Source organism: Galeopterus variegatus, unplaced genomic scaffold, assembly GCF_000696425.1.
Source record: "Galeopterus variegatus unplaced genomic scaffold, G_variegatus-3.0.2 Scaffold636, whole genome shotgun sequence".
NCBI lineage: Eukaryota > Metazoa > Chordata > Mammalia > Dermoptera > Cynocephalidae > Galeopterus > Galeopterus variegatus.
In genome coordinates, this window is record NW_007726747.1 from 329,103 (window position 1) to 349,084 (window position 19,982).

General features: G+C 33.5%; 1 long non-coding RNA gene across 1 annotated transcript in view; it reads right to left on the bottom strand.

Moving 5' to 3' along the window:
- Nucleotides 1–2,741: 2,741 nt before the first annotated feature.
- LOC103588988 overlaps nt 2,742–19,982 on the bottom strand; it is a 41,617-nt gene continuing 24,376 nt past the window's right edge. Inside the window, exon 3 of the long non-coding RNA XR_550355.1 lies at nt 2,742–2,811. This is a non-coding gene — a long non-coding RNA (uncharacterized LOC103588988). The remainder of the gene's footprint in view (nt 2,812–19,982) is intronic.

The window sequence follows — 19,982 nt, forward strand, 5'->3', positions numbered from 1 at the left end:
TCACATCTGCAAAATTATGTCTTCAGTTTATGACTAAGAAGGCCAGAAATGTAGTATGAATTATAGTATAAAAATGTCTTAAAACACTTTTATTAGATACTCTCAATCACATAAAAGCAAAGCATGTCTCTGGGATGAATTAATGCTACTTACGTTGCACAAAAAATCAAGTCAATATGCATTTTCAAACATGAACCAGAACAAATAAATGAAATAAATAGCCATATATGGTGTAAGTGTGTGGTTTGGGGTTCTGTTTTGATATAAAATACATATAGCTTTCATGTATGATATATAAGATATCATTGATACAGTCCACCCCTAGTCCAAATAATTGATTTATGTTGCGAGGTTGCTGTGGGAATTTGAGTTTTAGACTTCCGTGTAAAGTATAGAAACACTAAGTACATTTTCTGAAGAAAATTATATATTTTTTAAACTAATAACTGAATTAACAACTATAGAGAAAACAATTCTTTGAAACTGTTCCTAAATATTTAAATTGTTTTCTTTCTATATGAATTATTATACATTATACATGAAAGCTATATATGGTTTATATTTTATGTATATATTTTATATTCCTCAGAATCATTCTCAAAAAGAATTATAGGACTTAATAAAATAGAATATTTTCATTGAATCCCAATATTTTCCATAAATGCAAATATGGGTAGTCAGGACACTGATGCTATGTTTGCTATTCCTGTTATCCATGGTTGATGTGCTTTCAGTGTATGTGCGGGGTACTATGTTAAGATTTTTCTTCAATGTAGATTGCTAAAGCAAATCTTGCAATGGTGAAAAAAATTAAGAGGGCTTTATAGTAGCTCAGAAGAGAGATGATGAGAGTTGTAACCCAGGGCAGTGGGGATACACAGGAAGAGGAAGGCAAGTTTCAAGAAATATTTAGGAAGCTATATTGGAAAGAGTCAGATATAGGAGATAAGGTTGAAGAAGTCACTAAATTTCAGTTTGGGAAACTGGTTCATTCTGATGCCATCACCTAGGATAGAAGGTATAAGAATAATAACAAATTTGAAGAAGCAAACTCAGTGATATGGCTTTGAGATTTAAGATATGCTGGTAGAGCTCCTAGAAGGTGGTAGATATGTGGATCAGGTAAGAAGTCCTTTTGTTGGAGACAAAAATTGGGGGAACTATCAGCATACTAGTGAGAGCTGAAATCATGGGAATCAATTTGCTCACTTGGAAACAGTATTTAGAGTGAAGGGAGAAGGAATCCAAGAATGATAAGTAATGAAGTATCCATAAGAGAAAGCAGCCCCTGAAGGAGACAGAGAGGAGAAATGATGAACGATTAGAAGGAAAAGAGAGGGAAGATTGACAGAGACCAAGAGAATTTCAAACAGGATGGTCAACCAAGTCTAATGCATCAGAGAAGTCAGATAAAGTAAGGACTGCATATGCCCCCTGGGTTTAGCAATTAAGAGAGCTTTTTAGGTGATTATAAGGTAAGGGAGTAGTTTCAGTATATATATCTCTATATTATATAATTATATAATAATTATATATTATAATATATAATTAAATTATATATATATAGTAGCAATTTTACATATAGTAGCTATATATATATATATAGTAGCAATTTTATATATAGTAGCAATATATATAAAAATATATATATATATCTCATGGTATATATACAAACAAAAAAGAAAAAAATTTTCTTATGTTTGTTAAATAAATAAAAGAAAGACTATGATTTCTTCCTTGTATGTATAAAGTACAAATAAAATATTAATTTGAAAATAGGTCATTTCTATGCCATTTTAAACATACAGGCGGATGAATCACATTTTCCTTAAAATATTCATGAGCTTCATGGTGCCTACAGTCCAGTGGATTAGACTCTAAATAAGATGCTTTATACTATAATTATTATGCATTTCTTTATTATTTATGTATTTATAACTACTGTTATTTATTTCATTATCATTGCTTTTGGAAAATAATTATTTAAATTATTATTTCTCATAGAAGCATATAAGGCATATTAATTTATATCACTTAAAAAAGAATCTTCTAAAGTATTTTGAATTAGGAATTGAAGATATTTTACACTAGAAGAAATTCTCCTTGAAATATTACTTAAATATGGGCAAGAAATTTAGGGCCTTGATTTTTCTTCTTTTAATAAATGTGAATCATAGGTAAAAACGTGGGAAGACCGTCAGGTCAAGCTAAGTTACTCTACATCGAAAACTCATAGGGCAGCAGGTCAGTGTCCTAAAGAACAATGTCTGAACAATTTGTCCAATAGTGAATCTTCCAAAAAGTAGGGGCCCTCATAGCATAAAGGTGAGAAGAAAACCCTGGTTGGTTGTTTTTGATCTAGAAAGTACATCAAGATCACCTCAGAGTTTTTTCCAAATACACATGCCAACGTCCCATTTCAGACCTACTGAAGCAGAGGATCCAGGAATGGGTCCAGGGCGTATGCATTTTGCAGAGTTCCCAGGCAACTCTGATGAGCATATGTAGGTAAGAATCACTGTCTTACATGGAAGAGAGTATTGCTCAACCCAGAAAATCTCATCCCCATTCTAAACTTAGTCTACTTCAATAAAATGTCATGATGCAGACAGGATTACTCTGAAGTCCCTTCAACCATTAGAATGATGACACTTTTCCTCACCTGGACCAGAAGAGCTACAAGATGGGCAGTAGATTGATAGGGGTTTTCCACTTTTCCAGTAGGAAACTGAAAAGAGATCCTAGGAGAACCTCTGCTGGGTTTCACCTACTCTTTCCAAAATTTCAGTTTGTGACCTTCCAGTTTTCCACCTGAACCACAAGATGAAAGGGGTAGCACACTCAAATAAAGCAAAACGAGACATACAATTTTCACAGTTCGACTTAAAATAATTGGATTTTGCTAATATTACATCAGCCATTTAGAAACATATTATAATTGTAAAAACTATACAAAAATATATAGTAATACAAATTCGATAATAAAAATAGTGAATATCACATGCATTATTTGATTTAAAATGGCCAGAAGACTTAAACAGTTTATGAATTATATCTGTCTCTAAGCCACACTCTTCCTTTTTCAAATAATATAATAAAACCTGAGGTGGGTGGAGATGACCACAGAGCTACATACAACCTACATTTCCCTTCCTCACTTACATTCTCTCTTTGCGATGCCTTCCAATGTGGCTGGCCACTGCTGAGCTCTTGGGAGAAGCCATTGGCAAAATGTTTGTGTGTGTGTGTGTGTGTGTGCATGTGTGCACAGGAAATGTTTTCCTTCCTGGTAAAGGGAAGCTGATTTCCAGTAATCACAGATGGGATGAATTGCTTATAGTATAAATACTATTTTTTTTAAAAAAGAGAAAGAGAGACCTTCTAATATATTGGTGTTTTGCTGATCCACAATACATTTTAAGATTTTTCACAAATGTAATCGCTATCATTATTATTTTTACCATTTTTAGTCCACACTCTGTTTAATCCTTCCCCAGTTGGTAAAGGAGGACAGAAGGTATTTACGATGTCAGCATCATTGAGAAATGATAGACAGGGAGCTGTGAGCACTTGGAACAGGAAAACATGCCCTAACCTGGGAAGTCGGGGCACATTACCTGAGAAAGTCATGTCCCACTTCTTGGTTGCATATAAGCAATGAGAATAGAGGGTTGTGCAGCTTTTCAAAATGTTCATCCTGTTTCTGCTCTGGCACCCCACCCACCCCATAAATACTCCCTCAAGAACTCCTGTTTTAAGGAATCCAATTCCACACAGAATCATCTGTTATTACATACAAACTTGTCTAAGCCATTAATTGATTTTCCTTGGTTCTCTTGATCTAGTCTACAATTCTGAAAAATGGGAGAACAGAAATCAGCAAAAGATAACAAGGACAGGCTGAATAAATTTTAGACTTCTTTGATGGAAAAAAAGAATTTACATACACATGCGTAACATTTTCCAATGAGAATAAGAAGTTGTATGAAATTTCGGGAAGAAATATTTAGATTTTACTCATTAACATTAGTTTTCTCAATGAAACCACCCTCTTGCATGCTCTGATTCCAGACTCACTAGCCTTCTCTCAGCAACTTAATACACCGACTTCCTCTAAGCCTAATCTTTAAACATGCTATTCCCTTCCTCTAGTAATCATTCACACCCCATTCGTTCACCCTGCTGATGCTTACTAAGTACCTATTACGTGACAGGCACATTTCTAGGCAGTGAGGATATATTATTAAAAAAAGAGAGGTATCCTGCCATCATGGGCTTATATTCTACAAGAGATAGTGGGATTATATCAGGATTTTTCAACTTTGGCACTATCAGCATTTGGCCTAGACAATTTTTTTGTTGTGGGGGCCTATTCTGTGCATTGTAGGATGCTGAGCAGCATCCCTGGCCTCTACCCATTAGATGCCAGTAGCACTTTCCCCGTTATGACAACTCAAAATATCTCCAGCCATTGCCAATCATCTGCTGGGGGCAGGGGATAAACTTGCCCCCAGTTGAGAAGCACTGGTTTACTTACTAACAAGTGCAGCACTTGTAATTTTATATTTTACTTTAGTGATTATCAGAATATTATCTTCTCCCACAGATGATAACTGTCCTCATATAATACACAATACTATTTTTTTTTCACGTCACAGTATTCCCAGGTTCTAAGAGTAACTAGCATATAGCAAACACTAAATAAATACTTGTTGAATGACTGAATGATTAAACCAATGTGCAAATAACTCTCCTCAAGTCAGAGTTAGATATCGTTAAGTGCTATGTTCACTCTTTTTGTTTATCCTTCAGCATCCTAACTATACTGTATCATCACTGCCTACTTCCTTGTCTGTCTCATTTCTCATCAACCACACCGAACATTCCTTAAGGATAGAGAATGTGTCACCCTCCTCTTCATATTCTTCCTTCCCAGCCCAGCACCTAACAGATAAATACCTAATGAGAATGGACGAATAGCAACGCTAATAATTACTAAACATTCAACATGGGGCAGGCGTCAAGCTAGTTCATTTGTGCCATACACATCCCATTTCATCTTCATGTGAAATTTGGAAGGAAATTGTAGACAGTAATCTCTATTTTCACAGAACAGGGGACTGAAACCCAGAGATTAAGTAACATCTCCAGGCACAAAATGGTACCGTCAGAATCTGAATTTTCAAAGTCTGATTCCAAAACCCAAAGTATCACCATTCCTACATAAGTGGAAATTTCTTGGCTTTGTTTGTAATAACCAGGAAGTGGGTGAGTTAGGAAATGACAAATTAACAGCAACCCAACATGTTTTCAAATCAGAGATAAATAATATTCAAATTACTATCTGGACCCAAGTAGCCTATGAAGAAACAAATAAATCACTCTGTAGATTAGATGGCACCCTGTTGGCTAAATTTTTGGTGTGGCCAAAATTTTAATTGAAAACTGAATATGCAGTGCATGCACACTGACCTTGGAATGCCAATTTGGTCAAAATTAATTTTTTTCAGTCAAATATATGTTTGTTTGGCTAATAATATTCCTGCCATGTGGCATTTTATTGCAGAATCAATAGTAAGTTTTAAATATAAAAATTGTTTTTTTAATCTAAAGGCATTTGTTTTTCAACCACTTCAATAGTCTTAGGTTTTAAGAAATAACATGGTTTAGAATCCCATGCTCAATAAACTATTAATAGCTACCAATTACATTCTAATCATTAATATGTTATTTTCTCATCATTTTGTCCACAATTACACTTTTCCTAATGACAGCTTTTATAATTATTTTTAATTTTTCTTCACCTCTCCTCCAGCCAGTGTTAGAAGTGCTCTTCCTTAGCTCGTCAATGGGAATCTTTGAAATGACTAGAGACTGAGAAAGAAGTTCAAATCTGTCTTAATTTCCCAGGCCAAGATTTCTCTACGAAACTAATTTTATTATATTGGTAATACCTAAGAAAAATGGGAAGACTTAAAGGCTATTGGGTTAACACTCTATCCAAATCCCAGTCTTAAAATATTTCATAGTATCTTGATATTTATCAATATTCCTTTTTGTTGAAATATAATCATTCAATTTCACAACTGGTTTTGAAATTACTAAAAAGCAGTTGTTCTTAATTTTTACGTGGTATAAATTTGACGACTTAATTTCACAAAAATCAATGACCCCATTTAAAAGTAATTCAGGCCTCCCACCAGAAATGCCTTTATAAAACTAAATTTCTTCTAACTTGAGATCACACCTATAAGAGAGTATAGTGTCTTCTGAACGGAGGGTTTCTTCCTGTTTTAATAGTAAAATTTGCTGCAATCTACTCATTGCTCCAGTTTTTTTTTTTAATTGATTATCTGTTCAACTATTTTCATTTACTTTCGTTGCTCGTAGCAGTGGTTTTCAAATTCCATCTGCTCAGACGCACCCGAGGGCAAATTCATCTTGAGACTTTTAATTGATTATCTGTTCAACTTTTTTCATTTACTTTCGTTGCTGGTAGCAGTGGTTTTCAAATTCCATCTGCTCAGACGCACCCGAGGGCAAATTCATCTTGAGACCTTTCTTTCCTACAAAGATTTAATCTTATTTCTCAACATAAAATATAAGCCATCAAGGTCAGAAAACTTGTAATGTTTCCTTTCATCTTAACAACACTCAGCACTAATGAATGTAGTTAGTGCTCAGTTAATATTTGTTAAAATTAGCTAATTTGACCATAAACTGATTTCTCCAAAATGAGCTTAAACTATCTCCACTTAAGATCAGAATCAGAATTAATATGATCAAAGCACTGCTTGTTTACTAGAAACAAAGCTCAATTTTATTACAATCATTAAAACAAACATAATAAATTCCACCTAGATTGGAATACAAATCAGTTTTTGCCAAAACATACTATTGCAGGTCATAAATGAAAGTGTAAGATGGAAAATGAAGGAGTTGGGAACTCTCACAACATCCAGTTCCCCCAATGGGTTTGCAGCAACAATGGCAGGATGGAATTCCGTCCCGGGCAATTCTATTGAAGGAAGAGCTCCTCACTAAAAGTAACCTTTGCAAAAGTTATGAGAAAAATGATGTTTGATTTTTTTCTCACCCTAAATTCAAACAGAACACTTCTCTTTTTTTTCTCTCTTCTTGTTTGTAAAGGAAATTAGAGGAAAAATATTGACACAAAACAAAAAGCTTTCACGTCAGGAAAAAATAAGCATTATTGTATTACTCTTTTAAGTTCTCGTGTTCCCTCAACTTGTCTACATGTGTGCATGCACATACACGCATATGCTCACACACACTGTATTCATTTGAGATATATATGTCTCAAATATATATATTCGTTATATATATTTATTATACACAAATGTATGTGCATATATGCACTTAGTAAACACTGCCAAAATGCTCACACACACTGTATTCATTTGAGATATATATGTCTCAAATATATATATTCATTATATATATTTATTATACACAAATGTATGTGCATATATGCACTTAGTAAACACTGCCAAAATTTTGCTTTGAATTTTGTCCAGTTATGGTCTAGAAAAGTGGAAAATTTGTGAATCTACTCAAAAGTATTTGAATACCAAAAAAATGCCATTTTCATTGATAAATTAATATAGAATATCTCAGTTTTTATATCTTTCCTAATGTTGAAATACAGAAACAGATAATATGACAAAGTGAATAAATCCCCCAAATCTTGTACTTATCACATGCTTAATACATGTTTACTGTCTCATTCTGTGTTAATTAAATTATTATAAGAGTCAGTTTGCATTTAAACACTAATGGGAAGCAAACTAGAGAAAAAGATGCGGCAAAAAAGGCTCTCTTGAAAATAAGTTTAGTGCTTAGATTAGCCAGTCAAATGCAAATAACTGGTTCAAATATATAGAGAGCTGTAGATATGTAAATACATAGATATGTTTTGTGTTCTAAGAATAATTACATATACATAGGGTCTATAACTGCTCCATATTGATTGAATCAGCTACTTCTAACATTTTTTTATATTCTGAAAAGAATGAAAATGAAAGCATTGCCCAATGGACCTCCTTAGAGAAGTCTTCATTGGTTATTTGGTTCAAGCCATTTAGAAATGAAGAAACTGAGGTCTAGATAGTTTAACTGACTTTTATATGAAACCTGAAATATAAATCCATTTGTAGATTCCATTTCTAACAAGCGAGGAGTCTGGTTGGCAATACTTTAAATAGTGGTGTTATTTACGGCATCCATTTCACTGAAAGTGATGTCCTTCATCAGCCTGGCAACTTGTTTTCCAGAGTCACAAGGTTTTACCAATGCTAAGCCCCGTCTGCAGATTTTGCTTTGTTCCTGTGCCCATTCTTCAAAGGCTTACTCAGATGCTCCTCCTTCCTAATGATGTCTCCTTTGGTCATCCCAGCTGGAAGCGATCTTTACTTCCTCTGATCCACTAGAGCAATTATCACATTCTGCCTTGTAATTCAACATGGCTTAGTGAAAGTGAACGGATGGGCTCTGAAGTTAGCAGACAGGGCTTCAAATTTTGGTTTTGCTCCTCACAGGCAAATAAAATTTGGACATGTCAGTCAGTGTCTCTGAGCCATAGTTAAGGATAATTGTAAGTATCTTAACATTTGTTTTTACCCTTTCTGCAATATGGTACCTAAACATATTAATTAGATAATTTTTAAATAAACATGCCATATACTTCAAATATTGACTAAGTAGCTTTGACATGTGAACCCTGAACTAAATGTTTTTAAAATTTGAAAGTCACATGATCATTTATACAACTGTATTTCCTATCTCCCCAACCAGAACATTTACATCTTAAAAACAAAGACAATAAATATTATCATATAGTATTTTATGTGCCAGGGTGCTACATTTGGTATCTGACAAATAGATGAAAAGTTGAGTGAATGAATAAATGAATAAAAAATCAAATTGATTGCTACTCTTATTGGAAGCTTGATTGGCAAGTTGTCAGATAAAGTGTTGTAAACTGTTTAATAGCTAAGTACTCATTCTACACAAGAATGAACTATTTGTATTGCTAATGTTAATGCATCTAAAAATGATAGATGGACTTATTCTCTAAATGGAATGAATTTGTATCTTGCCACCATGAAATATACACTTGACTCATTAAAATATTGCATATAAAATTTTATTAAATGAAATTAAGCTTTTATTAAAATTTCCACATGAACTGAATAGTCACAATATAAATATATCTGAGCTCTCTGCAAAAAATGCTCAATGGGAGAAAACATGATTTCTACTGTTAAATACATCTATGATTTACGAGTATTCTCAAATCAGCACTACTAACTCCTTCAATACCCAAAGCCATCTAATAACTATGGATAAATTACAAATGTCTACCACAGCATGGCACAATAGTTTTCATACTTAAATGCTTCAGCACTCAGACTCCACAACTGTAAAGCAGTACAGTCAACATAAGCGGATTCATCTTTATGATGGGTTTTATTCTCTAAAAGGGTTAATGCTCAAAGAATCCTTTGTTTTGTGACAAGTGTAATGTGAGGGTCCTCAAAACCCTGATTTATTATTGCTCCTTTTTTTCTCTTTCTTTCCTGGTGTTATTTTTTAAGTGCTTGCGATCCACATTGGATAAAAAGAGACATTTGAGGTCGAGAGCTGTGGAGGTTCGGGGTGGGAGGGAGAAAGCTATTTTGAATCTTGTGACAGTGAGGTTTCGTTCACTAAGGAGCTCTCTGTGGGTTTCTGGCATTGTAAGTGTTTTGTCTGCTTGCAGGCGAGCAGCTGATGGATGGGGAAAATGTTCATTGATTTGTAGTGCCTGCACTGCAGCCAACCAGCACTAGAATGAGGAGGCACCATCATGAATCTCTCAACTATGCATATTTATATGCAGCTGCTGTACTTCTAAACCTCTAGTGAATACAAAGTACTTGTGTGGCCACCAGTTCACACAATGCCATCCTGCCGCATGCTCTGATTTAACTACTGTATGGAAGAATAGACTTGGGGGGGCTCGGTGGGCTATAGAAAGGAGAGGTAAGCAAGGAGGGAGAAAACATCCTTGCACGATTCCTTTTTCTTAGATAGTCAAGAGAATGAAACGAATGTGGGAACAAATAGGGAACATTCTAATAAATGTTTCCCGTGCTTGAATTTCGAGTCCTAAAATTGATTAATGGAAACTAAATCCTTTTAAAGATGGTGTTTTCAGTTAGCAAGGCTTTGGGACTACATGATAATGATGTGGTTAAAATATGCTGGCACCACTGAAATCATCATAGCAGTGAGCTGCACGTATGAGAAAGTCCCTCCCCTGGGTAAACCACAGCTTCAGTACAGAGAAATAGAAGAGATGCTATACTTGGGAGTGGGAGGAATGAAGGGAGATAAAGAATCTTTAATGGCATTGGAAAGAAAAATTAAATGAAATGCAGAATATGAGGTTGTTTAAAAAAATATGAAAGAAAACTCATTTTAGAATGGAAATGGAGCAGGAGGGGTAGTTTCGAAGCATAAAAGTTATAGGGTGAGGTTTGAGAGCTAAAAGCCTAGAAGAAATAAAGAAGTCCTGTGAGCAAGAAAATAAAATTTAAAAAATTAAAGAAACAAAAGAAAAGTGAGAATCCTCTCTTTCAAAAAACATAACCTTTACTTGAGATATAGATGTATATTTAGAATTATAGATTCTAAATAGTTTTATTAAAATGGCCCAATTTTGTTGGATTGCAAAGTTTTGAAGTGCAATACATTTGTAAGGTGGGAGATTTTTAGACTTGATCAGTAAAGTTTATTTTAACAGCATTTAAAGTATAAAGAGAAAAGAGAGGAATGGGGAAAACATAAGGCAAAATTGAAAATCGTACAAGACTTACACCTACTATGAAATTATTCTCATTCATAAAGTTCTAAAGGCCAAATTCAGGTAAATGCTATTGACAATAACAGTCCTACAGAGCGTCTGAGAGAAGTTAATTTTATTACAAGATTAGGGCTCAGCTCCAGGATAAGCTGTATCAAAGCAACCTCAAATGAAAAAGTCAAATTCGATATCTGGGTATAGTTTGATTCTATTATCAAAAATAAGTTTTATGCTTTTCCATGTAAAGTTAAAGTACTAATTCAGACCAAATTGCAGCTGCTCTTTTGACCAGAATATACAACAGCCTTCCTCCAAATAATTCTGAGTTTTCCAGGCAATGTATCAAACCTTATCTCTCAAGGGTTTAGGGAAGATGGATTGAATCTTGAAAGTTATAATGCCAGAGCATATTCAATGTTAGTATTATATTCTAGTCATGTAGCCTTTATTAAACATGTCCAGTTTTAGAACAATACACAAAACCTCAAAATTGATTAGGAATTTCTCTTTTCTGGCACAGAAACACTCACCCTACAATAGAGTAATATTAGGCTCTGGGCTGACAATGTACTCCACCCAGTGGAGTGTCAGAGTAAAAATGCCTTCTATAAAGGCAAAACCTGACCTAATTTCCTTCTATTTTTCGGCCTCAGAGTTGCAAAATGCTAGATAAATACATGAAATATAACAGGAACTTTACTGCCCCAAATGACAAACTAGGAAAAGGTTCATCCCCTTTTTTGAAAAGATTATGTCTTCTAATTTTTTAATTAAAAATAAGTAAAATCTTTAATACAGCTCTCATATAAGGATTATTATAAACTAATTTTCAAATATATATATACACACACACACACACACACACACACACATTGCTAAAGGTGAGTTTCTGAAGTCATGTAACAGCACACTAAGTTGCTATCATTTCAACTGATAGCTGATAAACTCCATTTTCCTGATAGTTTTGAATTATTTCCATACAGAAACCAAACCTAAGTGCTTAGAAAAAAAAAGAAAGAAAGAAAAGAAAAGCGAGCCAAACCACTGATAACTAGAATGCATGGAGAATAGGCTCCTTAGATTTACTACAATATCTGGTTTACAGGCCTTAACAGAACATCTTGTCCTAGTCCTGTTGAAATATCTAAAATTCTGTTTGTTTATGCTCTTGTCCTACATGGCAAAGAATAGAGGAAATACAATGGAATTTTTCTTGTGTGATTTATCATTATGATGATCATGATCATTAAGCATCAAAGATACTGTGATTCGCATAAACAATGTTCTGAGACTAGGTCTCCCCTGGGAAATTACATTCTAAAAATTCTGGTTGCCATTTGTTTCTTACAAAAAATTGAGCCAAAACAAAAATTGAAATAGGGTTTGATGTCTAATGTTGGGTTGGAATTTTCTCCTACTAAACATGGAGGCATATGATGTTTCCATTTATCACATGAACAAAGTATAGGAAATAAATGCTTCAGGCTGTATGGCTAGAGTTTGAAAAAAAAAAAGATAATGTCAATGAGATAAATATATGGTGGGAAACAACCCTGAACTAGGTTAAAAAACAACTTATTATTCTTATTCCAGATCTGCCACTAACCAGTTACACTTCACATTAGGCAAGTCACAATACTTCTGAACAAAAATTTCTTTCCATATTAACGCATGTGCCACTAAAACTAGTTTACTTCCATTGCCAATGAAGAAAAGGGTTAATAATTTCTTACTTTGTTGACATTATGAACCTTTTGAAAGTGTGATGAAATCCACACCCTCCCTATAAAAATGTTCATATCCATAGACCCACAGTGACTTGCATATAATTTTAGGGTTTTATAGATCCCTTGAAACCTATACATAGATGCTGTGGTCTGAATGTTTGTTGCCTCTGAAGTTATGTGGGAGCTTGATTCCCAATATGGCAGTGTTGAAAGGTGGGACCTTCAAGAAGTGATTGGACTGTGGGGACTATGCTCAAGAGAACTATGCTCGCGTGAATGGATTAATCCATTCATTGAGTAATGGGTTTGTTTGTAATTTATTCATGGAGTAATGGGTTTACATTCATGGGGTAATGGTGGTTTAATGGGATGTCAGCGTGTGTGGACTTACAAGGAGAGCAAGTGAGCACATTAACAAACACGCTTGATGTGATTGTGATTACAAAAGACATAAATGAAAAAGAACATCCAGTTGTCTGGCCCTCTGGCAAACTCATGCCCTCGTGATGTGATTGCCTGTGTCTCCACTCTACAGAGTCCCACCAAGAAAGGCATCACCAGATGTGTCCTGGACCTTGGACTTTTAGCCTCCAAAACTAAGAAAAAAATTTTGCTTTTTTGTCAATTACACAGTTTTAAGTATTCTGTTACAAGCAACAGAAAAGAAAAATTCATACAGTAGACTTCCAAGGAGACCATGAACTTCATGTAATGTAATAAAACCCTGGATAATCACTTATTTATTTGTATATCTCAACCAATAGACTGAATTATTTGTTTCTGTCCTCAAGTCTCAAGCAGAGTTGGCACAGAGTTGGTACTCAATAAATTTGGGGCATATAAATGTTTTCTTAAAGTTGTTTCAAAATAAAAGCTCTGAGCTAGAGACATCATAATTTGTTCTGAATAACTTGAGTTAAAATGAAAAGGAGAAATCAGGAATCACATTAATATTTACTTAAATGAATGGATATTTAGACTTTCCTATGGTTCAATTAAACAAGAAGAGAACATTGGAGAAAATAGTCACGTCCATGGAAATGTGGGAGGTGTCATCTTTACTGAATTTTATAATGTCATTTATTCAGTTTTTATGTAATGGGTATGTTTCATAATTTTACCATTAGAAAAAATATAATTACTCCATCATCACCTCATTGCATACAAAAGAGTTTTTCTTTTTTTATTTTAATTTATCAATATACAATGTAGTTGATTTTCATGTCACTTTACCAATTCCTCCTTTTCCTCCCTCCCTCTCCTTCCTTTGCTCCCATCAACATCATATCTGTTCACTTGTTTTAACAAGTTCAAGGAAGGGGCCGACCCCGTGGCTCACTCAGAAGTGTTGTGATTGTTGTGTCTTCTTCTGCCCTTACCCATTTGTTTGTGTATTTATTTCTTTATTTCTTTTTAGCTCCCACAAATAAGTGAGAGCATGTGGTATTTCTCTTTCTGTGCCTGACTTATTTCACTTAATATAATTTTCTCTAGGTCCATCCATGTTGCTGCGAATGTTGCGAATGGTAGTATTTCATTCTTTTTTATAGCAAAGTAGTACTTCATTGTGTAGATATACCGGTTTCCCTATCCACTCATCTGATGATGGACATTTGGGCTGGTTCCAACTCTTGGCTATTGTAAATAGCACTGCAATGAACATGGGAGTACAGACATCCCAAAAACATTTTTAATAAAAGGCATGTTTACAGTCATTGTTCATTAAATAATTGTCTCATGTGTTGTATATGACATCATCTGTAATATATGTAATATCATGTTTATAGCTTTACCATTGTGACTCATATCAAATACACAGTCTTCTTCATTGCTGCAATGTAGAAAGCCAGGTACAAGCAAAGCACATTACAAAGTAGCTCCCAATTACACTGGGCTGTTATAACAAGGGCCCAAAGATGTCCCTCAAGTAAAGTGTAACTATCTTACCACTATCCAGAAAGCTCAAAGAGTTGACACTACCCTTGTCATTTCATACCATGATTACTTTGCATGATCAAAGCAGATTCTCAAACATTTAGCTTAACCCAGGAGAGAAGACATTCTTAGAAATGAGTATGAATTATAAAGAAGTTTAATCTTGGATAAATTACCTAATTTTTTTGAGATTGGCTTCTTATGCAAAACATCTAAGAGAATAATTGTGATTTTTAAATGCTATCATCATCAACGTGAAGTGTGTGGTGACATGCCTGGCACAAAGTAAATATTGAATACATAGTAAATGCTGTATTACTATTCTTAGAATTATGATTACAGTCACACAACTAATAAAGTATGATCACAGCAGAACTTAGACTCACCAAAGTTTACCTTCCCTCCAATGTAAAATAAAACACCCTGAAACTATTTCTCTAATAGACAATGCTTATTAAAAATTTGGAATATCTATTAACCTAACTAATGCTTCAGAAATAAGTATACATGACAAAGTTTAGCTCCAAAGTTGCTTGTATTTAACATCTTCCTGCCTACAATGTTTGTTTCTAAAAGAAATGATGGCGATAAAAGTCACTATAACCAGGCCTTTGCAACAGGTACAGTTCAAAATAATTAGTCCCTGAAATAAAAGCACTACCAAAAATGTCTATAATATTATTATGACTATAGTATCTGCTTCTTTGAATCAGGATCTGATAACAATGACTTTGTCTTAGGCCAATGCAAATATTGTAAGTACTGAGCCATTTACCAGGGCATTTCTGACACATTCAAAACTCTGCAATAAATGCAGTTTTGTTGTATATATCATTATAGGGCATCTGTTGAATAGCAAAACATCTGTAATTTAATTGATATTAAAAAAATTTTAAAGATGCATGATTACCTCTTACATGAAATAATTTCCTTGATTCTCCCCTTTAGCCTAATTTACAGTAAAGAATTATAATAAAGTAGTGATTCAATGTTTCACACCATTTCAAAATATGGAAAGAGTGTATTTTTCCTTTGTTTAATATTAATATCTACTATGTATGACTTTCTTGTTCTCCCCTTTAGCCTAATTTACAGTAAAGAATTATAATAAAGTAGTGATTCAATGTTTCACATCATTTCAAAATATGGAAAGAGTGTATTTTTCCTTTGTTTAATATTAATATCTACTATGTATGACTTTCTTGCGGGATTATTTTTACGTTCTGAATCAGAGTAGAACATGACAAGAATTCCATTTTAAGGTACTTTTATTGCACAGTAACAATTTTGCTGATAATTCTTTCAGAGTTGCTTTGGAAGATATAGGACTATTAGGAGAGGGTTCAAGAGACAGAAACATTACCAGAGGACACAAAATGACTCACTGATAAACTCAACTGTGTCCTGCTCCAGGGCAATAATAATTTGGTCATTTTTCAAATTAGTCTAATTCTCCTGACTTTTGTTTTGCCCCCAATAGTATAAGGTGAGAAATTCTGAAATAAGGACAGAATAATAATTCTGAAATAATAAACAGAGGCTCTAAATGTACATACACATTATGAAGGGGGATCAAGGGTTGTATTTTTATCTAAATTGAAAATTAGTTTTGTACAGAAATCTTGGCCTGGGAAATTAAGACAGATTTGAACTTCTTTCCCAGCCTCTAGTCATTTTAGAAATGCACAATGATGACCCGAGGCAGAGCATTTTGTAACACTCTATTCCACCACTAAAGAAAGAGCAACATGTTAAAGGCCCCACCCCAACTATATCAGAATAATTTTGTAGAAACGAATGCCAATGTGCAATGTACAAACACACAGTGTCAATCCTAAAGGATATAAGAATAACTTCTGAGTTACCACACTGTATCTATTCTGCAATAGAAGATGATAAATAATTCATTTACCAGCTTAACAGAGAAACTACCAGCCAAATGCAATACAGAAGGTTAAATTACCTGTTCTTTTCCTTTGTGTTTTGTGGAGAATTACAGGATGGGATGCTTTCATTTGTCAGTTTGTTCAGTTATTGGATGAGACTTCAGTCTAACAGTTTTGTAATGTGCGCTGAGCTGAAATTGAGCCTGAGGCTTTAGCAAAACAACTAAAAACTCAGAACAAAGACTTTTCAGAATATTGCCCTACCTAACATCATGAAATAATATTAATAGTTTCAAAGTCTATGAAAACCCAAACTATTAGAGCTTGGCTTCCAACTAATTTTTTTGTTGCTTCAATGAGTCAAGTGGTTGTAGTTTTATTGGACAATTTTCCCAATAATCTCTTTTTATGTTCTCTGTATTTTTCTCATCAGTCACAGTCTTCACTAAATGTTCAGATACTGAAGGTATACAACGTTTCTTTTTTTATAACTATTGTGAACAGATTGTTAAACAATCACACCCTTCAGTTCTATTTAAAGGTGTTAAATGAGATGTTGTTATACTTCCTCTGAATGTTCTTGCTGAAGAAGATAAGCATAGTAGATTTAGAAAATCATTATATTTTATTGAGGGGTGAGCCTTGATGTTGCCTATCGTCAACCTATGCAAGTTTTAAATGACTGAATTTGTGTCATGATCATCAAGTCAAAATATCAAAGGTCCAGAGAAGGAGGACACTTCTCAGAAAAGCACTATAATAGACTTGAATTCATCTAAATAACAACATGATTGGGTGAAGAATTAAACATTACTTGAGAGAAACATTTTCAAACTTCTAACACTGTAACAGTAGTTCCTCAGTGGAGGTCTAGATTTTCTGCTTCTGGGTCTCAGGCCACATTTAGATCTCTTAAACTAAAATCTCAGTTGTAGGGTCTACCTACACATTTTCATTTTTAACAAGCTCTTAATGTAATGCACAACCAGGTTTTATTAATAACAAAGACAGAATGAAAGTAAATGAATTAAATTCCCTTCTCAAACAGGTAGGAAAAAACTAAAAAGAAAGCAAAAAGAAAGCATTGTAATGAGGAAATAATAAAAATAAAAGAAAATGGCCAGAGAATAAGAGAATAGAAAAATTGTAGATCTAATTAATACATTACATTTTGTTTATTAAAGGAAAAAAATTAGAAAAACTACTAGCTACCTTGATCAAGAAAAAGCAGTGAGAAAGTATATGAACACACAAAATAAATGACAAAAAAGGAATAACCTTTGAAACTGAAGAAGTTACAACACACACTCATACACACATAAGACTGCTCTGAAGAACTCTATTCAAATAAAGGTGAAAAGCTAAATACTTTTCCTCAGAAAATAAATATTAACAAATTGGCTTCATTTCAGTTATAATTCATACATAAAAACACAGAAAGCTATTAAGGAATTACTCTACAAAAAAGCACTAGGCCCAGATGGTTTCACAGATTTTTTAACTAGTTTCAACAACCACGTACTCTAAAGACTCTAGAAATTATTCCAGTGCACTGAAAAAGAATTAAATTTTTATAATTCCTTTTATAAAACCAGTATAACAGTGATACTGAAAAAAATAAGGAAATTATGAAGAAGAAAACAAAAGACCAATTCAAGGGCTGGCCAGTTATCTCAGCTGGTTAGAGTGTGGTTCTGATAACACCAAGGTCCAGGGATCAATCCCTACACTTGCCAGCCACCAAAAAAAAAAAAGAAAGAAAGAAAAAAAGAAAGAAAAAATAAAAAATAAAAAATATTTATTTTAGAATACCAAACAAAATATTAACAAACTCAATCCAATAACATATTAAAAAAAGAATGCACTTCTGATAACACCAAGGTCCAGGGATCAATCCCTACACTTGCCAGCCACCAAAAAAAAAAAAAAAAGAAAGAAAGAAAAAAAGAAAGAAAAAATAAAAAATAATAAATATTTATTTTAGAATACCAAACAAAATATTAACAAACTCAATCCAATAACATATTAAAAAAAGAATGCACCATGACCAAATGGGATTTATTCCAGAGATGTAAAGTCACTTCAGTATTTAGAAATCTGTTACTATCACACAGTATATTATAGATCTGAGGAGAAAAATATCTTGATTGTCTCTACAGAAGCTGAAAGAGCCTTTGACAAAATTAAAAACCCATTCATCATTCAAAAAATACTCAAGAATGCAGGAATGGAGGGATACTTAAAAAAAAATTCCAGAAGCAATACATATCTTAATCCAACAGCCAATATATTATTTAATGAGGAAACAGTATAAACATTTCCAATAAAATTGGGAACGAGGTAAGCATGGCCACTATTTACGCTACAATTCAACAATGTACGTGAAACGTTAGCCAAAGCAATTAGAGACAGAAATTAATTAGTGGCACAAGAAGAGGTAAAAAAGAAGCAAAACTGCCTCTATTTGCAGATGATATGATAGTATACCAGGAAAACCCCAGAGAATCAATGATAAGGCATACTCAATTAAAGAATCAAGTAAGTAGAAATGATATAACATTAATGTACAAAAATAAATAGCTTCAATATACCAATAAATGAATAAAGGGCATAATAATAGAGAAATTATTTTTACAATAGCAATAATGAGGATTGAATACTTTGGAATTAATACTTAGAAATTAATTAATAAAAGGATCTTTAAATGCTCCTTAAAGACATAAAAGTAGATTTGAACAAAAGGAAAGACATATCCTGTTCTTGAATAAGACAACTCAACATTATAAAGATGTCAGCTCTTCCTAAGTTAATTTATAAACTCAATGAACTTCCAATAAAAACACCAGCAAGCTATTTTATGGAGTTAGGTTGATACTAAAGTTCATTTCAAAAGCAAGCATAAAAAAGTATACAAGAAAACACTAAAAAGAACTACAAGTGTGCCAAGCTCTACTAGATCTTAAAATATGGGCCGCCCACGTGGCGCACTCGGGAGAGTGTAGCGCTTGGGTGCGCAGTGGGAGGATCCTTGGGTTCGGATCCTCTATAGGGATGGCCGGTGCGCTCACTGGCTGAGCGCAGTGCGGGCGACACCAGGCCAAGGGTTGCGATCTCCTTACTGGCCACAAAAAAAAAAGACAAAAAAAAATATATATATATATATATACCACAAAATCTATATAATTAAAATGAGTAGTATTGGCACATAAATAGATAATCTGAAAAAATAGAATACAAAGTCCTGAAACAGTTCACAGTATATGCTGAAATTTAGTATATGCTACAGTGTCATCTCAATTTCCTAAGGTAAAGATAAACTTTTAATAAATATTACTGTAGCAAATGGATAGCTATTTGGAAAAGGATAAAATTAGGTCTATACTTCATAGTATATGTCAAAATAAACTCCAAACAAATTAGAAATCTAAATATAAAAATGAAACCACACAAGTACCAGAAATATAAATGAATATGAATCATTGATTAGCAGAAGGTTGTCTAAATATTAATCGAAATCCAGAAACAATAAAATAAAAGGCTAATACATTTGACTACGTAACAAAATGG